Genomic DNA, 13,547 nt, shown 5'->3' with positions numbered 1-13,547 from the left:
ACCCTTATTATCTTCCTCCCTACACCAGTCGGTCAAGGCTTGGTATAATTTGGTATTCGTTCCTACAATAATGGGGAGATTTTCTCTGTCTTCAGGAATTTCAGGACATATTAATGCAACAAATGGGATCTGATTAATCTCATTAGTCCCATCTTTCTCAAATTCCAGGGTGACATTGACATAGCCCAAATAAGGGTACTTCTCTACACTGAGTCCCCATATTACCAGTCCAGATAATGACTGTATCCTCACATCAGGTATATTTGTTCGATACCATGACTCAAAAATTAGAGACACTTGTGAACCACTGTCTAAAAGAACTTTACATTTTTTTCCATTTATTTTAGCTACTCTCATGGGAACGGGTCCCAAAAGACCCTCTGGGATGTCTCTGTTCCACCATGAGCTCCCCATAGCACATCTACCAATTTCTAGGGGGCCGGTGAGGGGATGACCACTGACCTCCCCCTCTCGTTTCCCTGATCAGTTCCTGCTGGGTTATTATCATCCCTGATATTATCATCATTATTACTACTCCTATTCTGATAGCATTCAATCGCCCTGTGGCCATATCGTCCACACTTGAAACATCCTCTGGTGTTCCTATATCCTCGTCCTATGCCTCGTTGGGAGACATTAACACTTTGAGTAGTAAAGAATCGATCAATTTTTTTATTTTGTTCTTCCATTAGTTTTAACATCTTTTCCTCAAATAAGTTAGGTTTAGATTCTATAGTAGGAACCACCACTTTTACTTTTTTTACGGTTCGTTCTCTCATTTCGATCAGAGTCTCTTCCTGCTTTATCTCTTTCATTAGATCATTAAAACTAGGAGGAATTAGACGAGTCTCAGAACACCTTAATTTCTGCGCCACAGGGTCTGCAGTCAATGCACCTCTCAATAGCTGTTTCATTCTGCTAGCATCCACCTCTGTTTTCTGTATTCCTCCTTTATCTACTATTTTATACAACAATCTGTCTAATCTGTATAAAAAATTGCTTAATTTTTCTCCTGAATCCTGGAAAGTGTGATGCATCTTTGATACTAAATCCCCTACATCCTCAAGAGTTCCGTAAGCATAGTCGAGAGCTTCAAAATATGTTTCCAGGGTTGCATTCGGGTTACTCCACCGGGCAGCTTGTATTACACCCATCGCAGGTCCCCGTAAACTCTCAACCACTCGTTGCTTTTTTATGTGGTCCGGACACTGCCACTCCTCCGTTTGTTGTTTAGCCGCCTCCTTCCATGAATCATATGTTTCCTCACCCTGAGGTATATGCTGGATTCCAGAGAAAATGCGTAATCTCCTATAGCTCACTTCGTAATGCCACCTCTCAAGCTGAGTAACGACACGATCCATTATGGACTCGAACTGGCCCCCTAGTCGGTCTTCACTATTCTTGAAGGTGGAATCACTCCCTTCTTTCTCTCCATCTTTGGATTTTTTTTAATTACCCACTTCATCTGTTGATGACATCTCGGGGTTGTTAGCACTGGGAGCATCCTCAGTTTCTCTGCCACTCAGACGTTGACTTGGCCAAAGAATATCCCATTTCCTTTCTGAGTCTTCATCTGCTATTATTCTACTGGGAATTAAACTAGCATCTAGGTCTTTTCCCGTTTCTATAAGTATAGCACATACTTCTCCCAGCTCTCCTCTCCACTTATCCACTATGCAAGGTTCATACACTCCATACAGTGTCCTGACCTTGGATGTTATATCACTGTCAGAAAATTCCCAAAAACTTCCTTTTATACCGAAACTTCCTTTTATACCGACACTGGCATGTGAAGTCTGATTTCCATCTGGCTCAGCAACAGCTTTTTGGCATCGACGTACAGCAGTACAACAGTGTTGGCAGCCGGCGCCCACTAACATTAAGGAGACAGTGATTAATCTTCCCATCGTGGAAAGGTCTGGGTAAGCTATATGCACGGGACTGTATTAATAGCGGCTATAGCTTAAAGTCACTGCAATATGTATGGAAGCATGTCCATTTGAGCTACCCAGTAAGCCTTTATTTCAGTTGGAAGTAATTAACTGTGAGCATCTAAGCTCTCCACTAAATGGTGGTCAATTTATAATTATACCACATCTACATCGTTAAAAAGTGGACGGACTCTGAAGGAAATTCTAATTAAATTCATATGATTCATCAGCCCATGCATGGAGCTTAATATAAGGATTATCAGTTAATTATAAATGCTGCAGTCTCCACCAGAATATAGGTGGTTATATTTCTCCCAGGGAGTCTCTATTATGTGCATATATATTGTTACCATCTTTGTTACCAATGTTTGATACATAATATATGAGTTAACCACACAACAGGATATTCGGTTTATTCACTGAATTGTGATAGTTCTTATGTCTTTTAATAATAAATTTTATTAATGCTGTTTAATGGTAGCGCTTCTCTGAGTATTTCTTTGTTCTGTAACTTTTTTGGTTGAGGATCAGCACCTCAACTTTGGGAAGCTGCAACCAGCAAAACAGCATTTATATTTTAGGTGTCTCATAGCCATCAAACTAGCGCCCACCCACTTTTCTTCTTTTTTATACCGAAACACCTTTGGGGATTTTTCCCTTTCTGTTGACACCACAGATACATGTCCTCTCGTGTAACGCAATCCATATCTCTATCCACGTTATTTATACACTAGTCCTTCCAAACTAGGCGCTAACCTGGGATCTCAGCAGTGCCTCCAGTTGTAACCACCTCTTTATCCGTGTTAGTATCCGCTAACACCAGATGGTTAGTATTATTAGTATGATGTGCCTCCACCTGAGCTATTATAATTTTGGGCTCGCTCAGGTAAGCCCAAACCTCCCTAGCCTTTATTATCCTTTCAGAACGAGACTATTGTGAGCAGGGAGTTATATTGTGTTGGTTAAGGCAGTATAATAAGTTGTAATTATAAAGTAAATACCTTCCTCTTCTTTTCCAGGTCAGTCACGTCCTGCTGAACCCTTCGACGGTAAGTATAATTGTATGTTTCTGTCATATAGGTTCAACACAATAAGGGCTTTATTAATACTTACATCCATATAATTTATATAAGGTATAATGAGATAGACATACAGTTTTCGCTATTCCATATACAAAAACATCTGCATGCAATACAAAAAAAGTAAATTATCAATAGACCAACAAATGTAACTCTTGTGTAATAGAGGCTAATACCTGAATACCCGGGTATTCTAAGAATAAGTTACCAGTAACTCAAGCAACTCTTCTAACTGCAGTGTATATACGTTGGGGCCCTTAGTTATGTCACTACTAAAGAGAGTCAAATTAATTCCAGATGTGTCCGAGAATATAGTATGTATATATATATATATCTTGTAGATTCAATGTTCACTGTATTCCCTTAGGATTTAAATCAGCATAAGCAATTCCTTTTATTCCTAAATCAGGAAACATGTAGTTATATGGTAACTGTTACTATTTGTTACCATTACTCTGAGTCAATAGGTCGTATCCTGTATCCACTCTTGCTCTTTCTATAAATATATTTTCTCTTGCTCCATTTCAATATAATAACTACAGCTGGGGTTATATTAGTTGTTGGATCAGATGCAGTAGAGAAATGTCAGACGGCTGCTATACAGTTCAACTGCTGACTACTTACTCCCCCAGCCTCTTACTGAGCAGAAATACTTAGTGGCCAAAAGTACCTATAGTATCTATTGTAAAAGATACTGCTTTACTATCTTTCAACTGGGCTGTGCAGTTATCATCCTACTGCTGTCACTCCTAGGTGCGTGCTGTGTAAATGATGCTTGACGCACAGATACCCTCCGGCTGTCGCGAGCGCTTTGGGTAGTGTTTGTAGTGTTATACACTATCCACGCTCTCTGACTATACTGATGTTAGTCTGTATTTTGATTATATGGTCGTCTGTGCGTATATAGTACTCACAAGTACAGCGGAGGCAGCGGTATGATATCTCCCTTCTCAGGAGGCTGCTACGTCCCAGCTCCCCTCTCCAGAGGACCTCGGCCGCTCATCCATCACACGGAGACCTTGGCTGCCCAACGGTATAGCTCCTCCCTGGAGTCTCGTCTCGCTGTCTCGCTCCTCCCCGCGTCTCTTCCCTTAATACTGGCGGCTTACACTGATATGTCTATGCCGCCGCTGACAGCGCTGCTTTGTGGCTCCGCCTCCACTCCTTTACTCCCGGGTTAATTCCGGTCAGACACAGTGACGTCCGTCCTCTCCTCAATCACGCTCTCCTCTCCTCAGGCATCCGACCACAGCTCCAACCGAACAGCCTCTTCCCTCGCTCAGCCCCGGCAGTTTTATTTCTAACCTCCTCCTGGACTGCTCGTGCTCCTCCCGTGAGCCAAGGTATGGCAGTTAGGTCCCTCGTGAGCATATTTCTAGATCCTTCTATACTAGTGTTAGGTCCCTCGTGAGCATATTTCTAGATCCTTCTATACTAGTGTCCATATATTCTGATATAATACATACATATATTCACAGGCATTTCAAATAGTGCTTATATATATTTACAATATTATTACTATTGATCTTTATGCATATACATATATTCAGTCCAGTCCATATATGTGGGTTACATATTGATGGTCAACGCAATATAAAATATCCACCCTTGTACCAATCCTAATAAAGCAGATGCATTGTCAGATGTTGTGGTGTTCACCAAACAAACACCCCTGATGGCACTCACTGCAATTACACTGCTCCTCCTTAGCCTGGTCTGGCTCCCCCTCTCTTTCCACTGCAAGCTCCAGCAGCTTACTTACAAGTCTGTAACTCAATGACACTGACAGTCGCAGACTAGTGCTGCTGCTGCTGGAAAAACAAGTGACGTGTCAATGCTGCTGCCAACCGCCTGCCAGTATTGAATTTGTCTTCCTAAGAGGAACGCTGGCTGCATGCTGCTCCTCATCAGTGGCTGGCATTGGCATAGAAAACAAGGAGAGAGGTGGCGGGTGTGATGGGTGGGCGTGCGAGCAGCTTGACGTCATCACGTCACATCACGCAGTTTTTGTACTTGGAGATGTAGCCGGGAGTTTGGAAGCCGGTGGCAGTGGCACCCTTGATTAATCCAGGCGTCCGGTCAGTAATGCAGTCCTGACAGGGTGCAACGCAGAGGGGACAGTAATCAGCCTGCTTGGCGATCGCTGCATTAGGCATGTGAGATTGGGGTGCCAGACATTAGCGGGTGCCTGTGCACCCCCCCTGCGCACACCTATGCTCTCTTGCCATTCTTGGGGAGAAACTCTATCACACGTGTGTGTGTGTGTGTGTGTGTGTGTGTGTGTGTGTGTGTGTGTGTGTGTGTGTGTGCAGTGTTTGTGGTCACCAATAGCAATGTCCAGGGACCCTGTGTCATATGCTGCAGAGGATTTGTCCTCTCAAGTTGATCCCATTCCATGCAATCAGGATTGCACTGATTTGCACAGATTCCAGCAAGGGAGCCGGAATGGTTATCCTCTATCAAAAATATGATTTCTCCGATTTCACAGAGGGTTGCACAAAATTAATCTGCTACCCAGGTGCTGCAGAATATGGCAGTCTGGCCCAGTTCTGGTACCTCAGGTCCCCCCCTTTAGCACAAATTATGCAGGATGACACCGATACAGATTCTGACAGTGATGATGGGGTACGGGGGACAGCATGTCTTGCTAAAGGGGTGCAGTTGATGATAGAGGCTATTAGGGATATGTTGAATATTAATGATACACCACCTGAGCAGGTTGAGGAGGCTTACTTCACTGAGAATAAGAAAGCCTTACTAACCTTCCCTGCGTCAAAAGAATTAAATGCTATTTTTGAAAAGGATTGGGAAAACCCTGAGAAATAATTCCAGATCCCTAAGAGGGTTCAGGTGGCATTTCCTTTCCCTGTTGAGGATAGGAAAAAAATGGGAAAACCCGCCTATTGTTGACGCGTCAGTATCCAGACCTTCAAAAAAGGTGGTGTTGCCTGTTCCGGGATCTACCGCCTTGAAAGAGATGGCTGATCGTAAGATTGATAATACGCTCAAATCCATGTACACTGCTTCAGGGGCTATACTGCGTCCCACTATTGCCAGTGCTTGGATTGCCAAAGCTATAGTAAAGTGGTCTGGCACCTTACTTGAAGATTTGGATACTATGGATAAAGATGATGTTGGCTTATTTTTGAGCAACATTCAGGATTCAGCGGGATTTCTGTTGGAATCCATGAAAGATCTGGGTTCCATGGCTGCAGGAATTTCTTCCATGTCGTTCTCAGCGCTGCAAGGACTGTGGCTACGTCAATGGTCTGCTGACACAGAATCCAGGAAAAGTGTGGAGTCCCTCCCGTATACAGGTCAGACTCTCTTTGGGGAAGCGCTAGATGCGTGGATTTCCACGGCTACAGCGGGTAAGTCTCCCTTTCTTCCCTCAGATGCTCCTGCTCCGAAGAAACCGTTTTCTTCGCCTACATCACAGCCCTTTCGGACTACGAAGCCCAGAAAGGCCAGGCAGTCCAACACCTTCTTTCGGGGAGGTAGGCCCAAGTCCAAGAGACCCACTACGGCAGGTTCCCAGGAACAGAAACCTACTTCAGGTACACCAAAGTCCTCCGCATGATGGTGGACTGCTGGTCCCGAAGGTGGGGCCGGTGGGAACGAGACTCGAGCAATTCAGTCACGTCTGGGTGTTGTCCGGCCTGGATCCCTGGGTGCAAGGTATTGTGTTCCAGGTGTACAGGGTGGAGTTTCAAAATCTCCCCCCTCACCGATTTTTCAAATCAGGTTTACCAGCTCTGCTGGCAGACAGGACGGTCCTACAAGCTGCCGTCCAGAAGTTGGTGGCGTCACAAGTCATTGTGCCCGTACCACCTCATATGCACAACAAGGGTTACTATTCAAACCTTTTTGTGGTACCGAAACTGGATGGTTCGGTTAGGCCCATTCTGAACCTAAAGTCACTAAACCTCTTTCTGAAGGAGTTCAAGTTCAAAATGGAGTCTCTAAGAGTGGTGATATCAAGTCTGGAAGAGGGGTAATTCCTGGTATCCCTGGATATCGAGGATGCGTACCTCCACATTCCGATCTGGCTGCAGCATCAGGCGTATCTCCGCTTTGCCTTGTTGGACTGTCATTTCCAGTTCCAGGCCCTGCCCTTTGGGCTCTCAAGGGGATGATGGTTCTCCTTCGCAGACAGGGGGTGAACATCATTCCCTATCTGGACGATCTGCTGATAAAGGCATCGTCCAGGGAGAAACTATTGCGGTCCATTGCTCTCACGACCGATCTTCTCAGTGTCCATGGTTGAATTCTGAACCTTCCAAAATCACACTTGGAACTAACCAGGAGGTTGTCCTTTCTGGGGATGATCCTCGGCATGGAAGTACAGAGGTTATTTCTTCCACTGGAAAAAGCGTTGGTGATACAAACAATGGACCGGGATGTTCTGAAGCCAGCCCGGGTGTAGGTTCATCAATGCATTTGCCTTCTGGGAAAGATGGTGGCGTCTTACGAGGCTCTCCAGTACGGAAGATTTCAAGCTTGGTCCTTCCAGCTGGATCTCCTGGACAAGTGGTCAGGATCTCATCTGCACATGCACCTGAGAATTCGTCTGTCGCCAAAGGCCAGGATTTCGCTCATCTGGTGGCTCCAACTACCTCACCTTCTGGAGGGCCGTAGGTTCGGGATCAGGACTGGATCCTTCTAACCACGGATGCAAGCCTCCGGGGCTGGGGCGCAGTCACTCAAGGGGAGACCTTCCAAGGAAGGTGATCAATTCTGGAAGTCGGCCTTCCGATTAACATTCTGGAATTAAGAGCCGTATACAACGGTCTTCTTCAGGCGGCCCATCTTCTAAGAAATCGGGCCATTCAAGTGCAGTCGGACAACGTAACAACAGTGGCTTACATAAACCGACCGGGCAGAACAAAGAGCAAAGCAGCCATGGCGGAGGTAACAAGAATCCTCCTTTGGGCAGAAAAACACACGTTGGCACTGTCAGCAATCTTCATTCCAGGAGTAGACAACTGGGAAGCAGACTTCCTCAGCAGACACGATCTCCATCCGGAGGAGTGGGGTCTCCAGCCGGAGGTGTTCAAAGACATAACAGACCTTTGGGGATTACCCCAAATAGACATGATGGCCTCTCGTCTCAACAAGAAGCTTCTGCGTTATTGTTCCAGGTCGAGGTACCTACAGGCAGTGGCAGTGGACGCCCTGGTGTCTCCGTGGGTGTTCCAGTCGGTGTATGTGTTTCCATCACTCCCACTCATCCCAAGAATCCTAAAGCTCATAAGGAGAACAAGGGTTCAAGCGATCCTCATTGCTCCAGACTGGCCGAGAAGTGCTTGATACTACAAGAAGAGCCGAGGCCCCTTCCTCTTCAAGAGGACCTGCTGCAGCAGGGGCCGTTCGCCTGTCAGGATTTACCACGGCTACGTTTGACGGAATGAAGGTTGAACGCTTGATACTAGCTCGGAAGGGCATTCCGAACAAAGTTAGTCCTACCCTGATACAGGCTAGGAGAGGAATAACATCTAAACATTACCATCGTATTTGGAAAAAATATGTGTCTTGGTGTGAGTCCAAGAGGTTTCCTATGGTAAAGTTTCAACTGGGACGGTTTCTCATCTTCCTGCAGGCAGGAGTGGATATGGGCCTGAGGTTGGGATCTGTGAAGGTCCAGATTTCGTCCCTATCCATTTTCTTCCAGAAACAATTGGCTGCCCTCCCTGAGGTTCAGACCTTTTTGAAGGGAGTTCTGCACATCCAGCCTCCCTTTGTACCGCCTACAGCGCCAAGGGATCTTAACGTGGTGTTGCAGTTTCTCCAGTCTGACTGGCTTGAGCCTCTGCAAGAGGTAGAGGTCAAGTTTCTTATGTGGAAGGCTGTCACTTTGTTGGCCTTAGCTTCTGCTAGACGTGTGTCGGAGTTGGGGGCTTTGTCTTGTAAGAGCCCCTACTTGATCTTCCATGAAGATAGAGCTGAGCTCCGGACACGTCAGCAGTTTCTTCCGAAGTTTGTGTCTGCATTTCATATCAACCAACCTATTGTGGTGCCAGTTGCTACTGACTGCTCAATTTCATCTAAGCCCTTAGATGTGGTAAGGGCTCTGAAGATCTATGTGAAGAGGACTGCTCGTCACAGAAAATCGGACTCTCTGTTTGTCCTTTATGATCCCAAGAAAATTGGGTGTCCTGCTGCTAAGAAGACTATCTCTCACTGGATCAGGTTCACTATCCAGCATGTGTATTCTACGGCGGGATTGCCGTGTCCTAAGTCTGTTAAGGCCCACTCTACTCGTAAGGTGGGGTCTTCCTGGGCGGCTGCATTACAACTTTGCCGAGCAGCAACTTGGTCTGGGTCGAACATGTTTGAAAAGTTCTACAAGTTCGATACTTTGGCCTCTGATGATCTGAAGTCCAGTCAATCAGTTTTGCAGGAGCCTCCGCGCTCTCCCTCCCGTTCTGGGAGCTTTGGTACATCCCCATGGTACTAATGTGGACCCCAGCATCCTCTAGGGCGTAAGAGAAAATAGGATTTTAATTACCTACTGGTAAATCGTTTTCTCGTAGTCCGTAGAGGATGCTGGGAGCCCGCCCAGCGCTTCATTTTCCTGCAGTTGTTATCTGGTTCAGTACAACTTTGTTGTTAGTTTTGTTCTGCATTATTACTAGGTAAGTAATGTTTCAGCTGTTGCTGAAGTTTTCAAGCTCGTTAGCTTGATGTGCCTTGTATGTGTGAGCTGGTATGAATCTCGCCACTATCTGTGTATAATCTTTCTCTCGAAGATGTCCGTCTCCTCGGGCACAGTTTCTAGACTGAGTCTGGTAGGTGGGGCATAGAGGGAGGAGCCAGCCCACAATCTCAAACTCTTAAAGTTCCAATAGCTCCTGGTGGACACGTCTATACCCCATGGTACTAATGTGGACCCCAGCATCCTCTACGGACTACGAGAAAAGGATTTACCGGTAGGTAATTAAAACCTATTTATTTATGGTTTGATAATATGATGTTGTGAGGCCACGCCCACTCTTCCAGGAGGTCACACCCACTTTTCCAGGAGCGCGCTCCAATGGGGGGGGGGGGCTTTGAAATTTTCTAGCTCAGGGTGCTAGTAGGCTTGCAGCCAGCCGTGCCCACTGCCACCAGGGGTGTGGCGCATAGCACTGGTTGTTGCTGAGGAGGGGGGGACGCCTCTAAAATTTTTGGAGTCCCCACTTTCTGAGGAATGCCAACCCTGGGCTGACTGGTTTGGGGGGGTGTTAATGTTATGGTAGGGGGACCCATACTGAGTGTCTCCACTGCTATGGCATTATCCCCCTGGCTGGTTCAACCTGGTGCTGGTTTAAGTGATGCAAGGGGGACTCTACGCTTTTTTTTTTTTTTTAGGGGGGTGGGGGGCGGTTGGGTAGCAGCAAGTGCTTCTCCAGCCACTGACCTCACCGTACGTCACTGGTGGACGGTGCAACCGGAAAGCATGAAATCAAACCAATACTTACATAGCTTAATAAGCACTTCTTTGCCCGTAGGCTGCTGAGGCCAGACACAAACAGTGCAGACAGTGGAGTTAAATCTTCTTTTAACTACCTCCAGTAAATCATCAGACTTTCTGCCTAACGCATCAGTTGATGCTAGGGGACAAACCTATTCCCTAGAACAAATTCAGATTATGGATCATAGATTCTTGCAAACTGGTGTCCTAGAGACACCTCCCGCTCATGAGAATTTTAATGACACTGAATTGCAGAGCCGCTTCCTTGTGGCTGTACAATTCCTTACAAACATGAATCAGGCCCATAGTGTTTGTTTCAGAGTTGGATGCTATTGAAGCACGGTTGCGTCTTTATGCTAATGCCGATGGGCTTTCTACTGAGATGACCACCAGCTGCTGTGCTAATTTGTCACAAAGACGCACCATCAAACATTGCACTAGCCCCATGGAGGCGTAAAATGTCCGTCTGAACATGGCCGACAGTGCCAGCGTCCCCGTTATCTCTCAGGAACACCCATAGAACTTGAAGGGATTTGCATCCAAATTAGTTCTGCAGATCCTGGTTGTAGCCGTCAGGATGCATGTGCAGTGTGGGTCGACTGCTTGCGTCCGACATCGACACGGTGTCCACTTCTGAATCATGCCCATATTTTGTGCAATTAGGGGATCTGAGTGGTATTTTTATGAGACACATGCACTGTTTTATTGAAAATTTCTTTTTTTATTGAAATGTCTGGATTGAGATGGTTTATAAAAACAGCTGTCGTTCCATAGTAATGAGCAGTCAATAGTCATTAGAAATGATAATTACAGGGGCGTGGCTTGGCTGCCATTGAGAAAGGACAGGTTTTATGTGAGCTCCTGTTTCGACAGCCATATAATCCCCTTTATTCTGGCTCAATCCTTCCATACTGCATCCACATACACCCCCTTGGCGCCAGGACACCTTCCCTGTCACTGAAGTGGGGCTCGCGGAGCCGGGAGGGGTCTCCTACCTCTCTGCGGGTTGCGGCCTGTCTTCTTTCCTAAAGCCGGGGACTCAATTTTCCCCTCTACACTGCTGGTGCCACCCTCGGTGGGGCCTGGTACCTTTCCCGCCCCGGGACCCCTCCCGCAGTTTACCGCTACCTCTGCCGTCAGGAGACCGTCCTCTGCACCGGCCCTGCCACCAGCCAGCATCTCCTCCAGCGGTCCGCACGCCCACACTCAGCCATGGCTCCGGCCTCCGCCTGCGTCACGTGCGTGATGCTGCTGCAGCTTCCTCCATCTGGGCCCGGCGCTCGACTCTGGAGCCCTCCCTGCCACTCGACTGCCTGCCTCTGAAGTACGGAGAGGTGTGTCAAAGTCGAAAAATATCATGATACATATGCCTTGTACTAACCCCTCATGCACAGGCGCGCTGCTCGTACACTCAGTCCCCCGTGCGTATACATCCCCGTAGATTGCGTAAGCGACGCACCAGCGTCTCGTGCGCATAGGATGTGTATTTACGGCGGAGTTTGTGAGCGTCTAGCGTGCGACTCGATCGTAGCATATTTAACCCATATAGTGCATTTTGTAGTTAATATTCCCCTAGACTATGTCAGCGAGTATGTTTAGTTTAAACTGTTCCTGGACAGAGAGATTCCTCTTTGCATGATAGGAAGGGTCAGACAAAGGTTGAAAGGTGGTGTCTAGTATCCAGCTGTAGGGTATTTTAAGGGTAACATTCCGATGTTAGTTAGGAAAGGATCGCTCGATCCTGCATATAGTTATGTACAAAAGTAGTTTATGAACATTAACTGTATTTGCTGTAAATTACACATGCGGCGGGAATCCTGAGGATACCTCCCACCAGAGCAGTTGGGGAAAGACACAGCCCACCTGTTCAAATCCACCTATGACCTTTGCTGTAATGCAGAGACACATTCCTGTGACCAATGAACAATAAGATTGTAGGGACCATTGTATTGTGAATGTATGTTGTCTATATAAAGACCACCGGTGCCTGGTCAGTTCAATCACTCTCTGAAGGCTTTCTCCCTGAATGCTGAGGACTGGACTCCAGGTCGCGCTTGCAAAAGATTCCCCACGTATGTATTATTCTCTGTAGCGATTATTCTCTGTTATTCTGTTTAGATTCCCTGTTAGTTTGTAGTGTATAACTTGTATTGTGTTTCCCTTTTTCTCTAAACCATCCACGGCGGTGTTAGAGCTGCTGTGGTTTTTAAATCCAAATCAGGTGTTGCGTTTTCACTTTCCTGCAAAGGGCTCTCTTTTAGCGTCTTAATCGCTCAAACAGCATACACATTGTTAAAGGTTTTAAGCGTTACATCGTTACAGTATTTAGTTATTAAGGTTTAGAGTATAAGCATATTCTTACTGTGTTTAGTTAACAAGGTTTACTGTATATCATTCTGTGAGCGTCTGCACCGCTCGTGTTTCATTTCTCACGGCGCAGCAGTACGGTACTCGGTACGCCAATAGCGTGCTTGGTACTAAGTGTGAATCCGTGAGCGTACGTGTCGCTCGTGCGTCGCGCCCACGGCCTAGCGTCTGATACGCTAAGTGCGTACCCCTACGGTACTCAGTGCGCAAATAGCGTATGTGGTCCATAATAGTATATAGCTTTATGTTTAAAGGTAATATTTGACATTATCAGGTGCAGTAGAGATTGCCTGCTTCGGCCTCCCTCTCCTGCTTACACACCTGGCGTCATCTTCCCCTGAGGCTGGGAAACGCTGCTGCGGCCTGGAGCCGTTCATATGATTGGGTGAGACCTTTCCATTGCTCCTATTGTTGCTGCCCTTTCTTTCTGTCCCACCATTAGGGCTATTTGTCATCATTGAGACTAATTGTGTCCCTGTGCTATTAATATTTCCTACTGTTCATGCTCTATTTCATTGTGGATTCTCCTTCTGCAGTATATATGCTGGGTTGGAGCTCCTCCCAGTGGCTCTCATTGATAAACTGACTCATTTCTGTAATTCCTTTACTGTTATACCTACTTGACAGATTTTGCAAATTATCTCGGGACGCTTGCTATGTGCCTGTGGTACAGTTGTTGTCCTGCACCCGCCCTCTCGTCCCTGGGGAATGAGGAAT

At 46.4% G+C, this 13,547-nt stretch overlaps 1 long non-coding RNA gene across 1 annotated transcript in view; it reads left to right on the top strand.

The window, feature by feature from the left end:
• Positions 1-2,982, top strand: part of LOC134911654 (uncharacterized) — a 55,374-nt gene extending 52,392 nt beyond the window's left edge. The window contains exon 3 of the long non-coding RNA XR_010176743.1: positions 2,951-2,982. This is a non-coding gene — a long non-coding RNA (uncharacterized LOC134911654). The remainder of the gene's footprint in view (positions 1-2,950) is intronic.
• The last annotated feature ends 10,565 nt before the right edge of the window (positions 2,983-13,547 follow it).

This window comes from Pseudophryne corroboree, chromosome 4 (assembly GCF_028390025.1).
Source record: "Pseudophryne corroboree isolate aPseCor3 chromosome 4, aPseCor3.hap2, whole genome shotgun sequence".
NCBI lineage: Eukaryota > Metazoa > Chordata > Amphibia > Anura > Myobatrachidae > Pseudophryne > Pseudophryne corroboree.
This window is presented reverse-complemented; position numbering and strand designations above follow the sequence as displayed.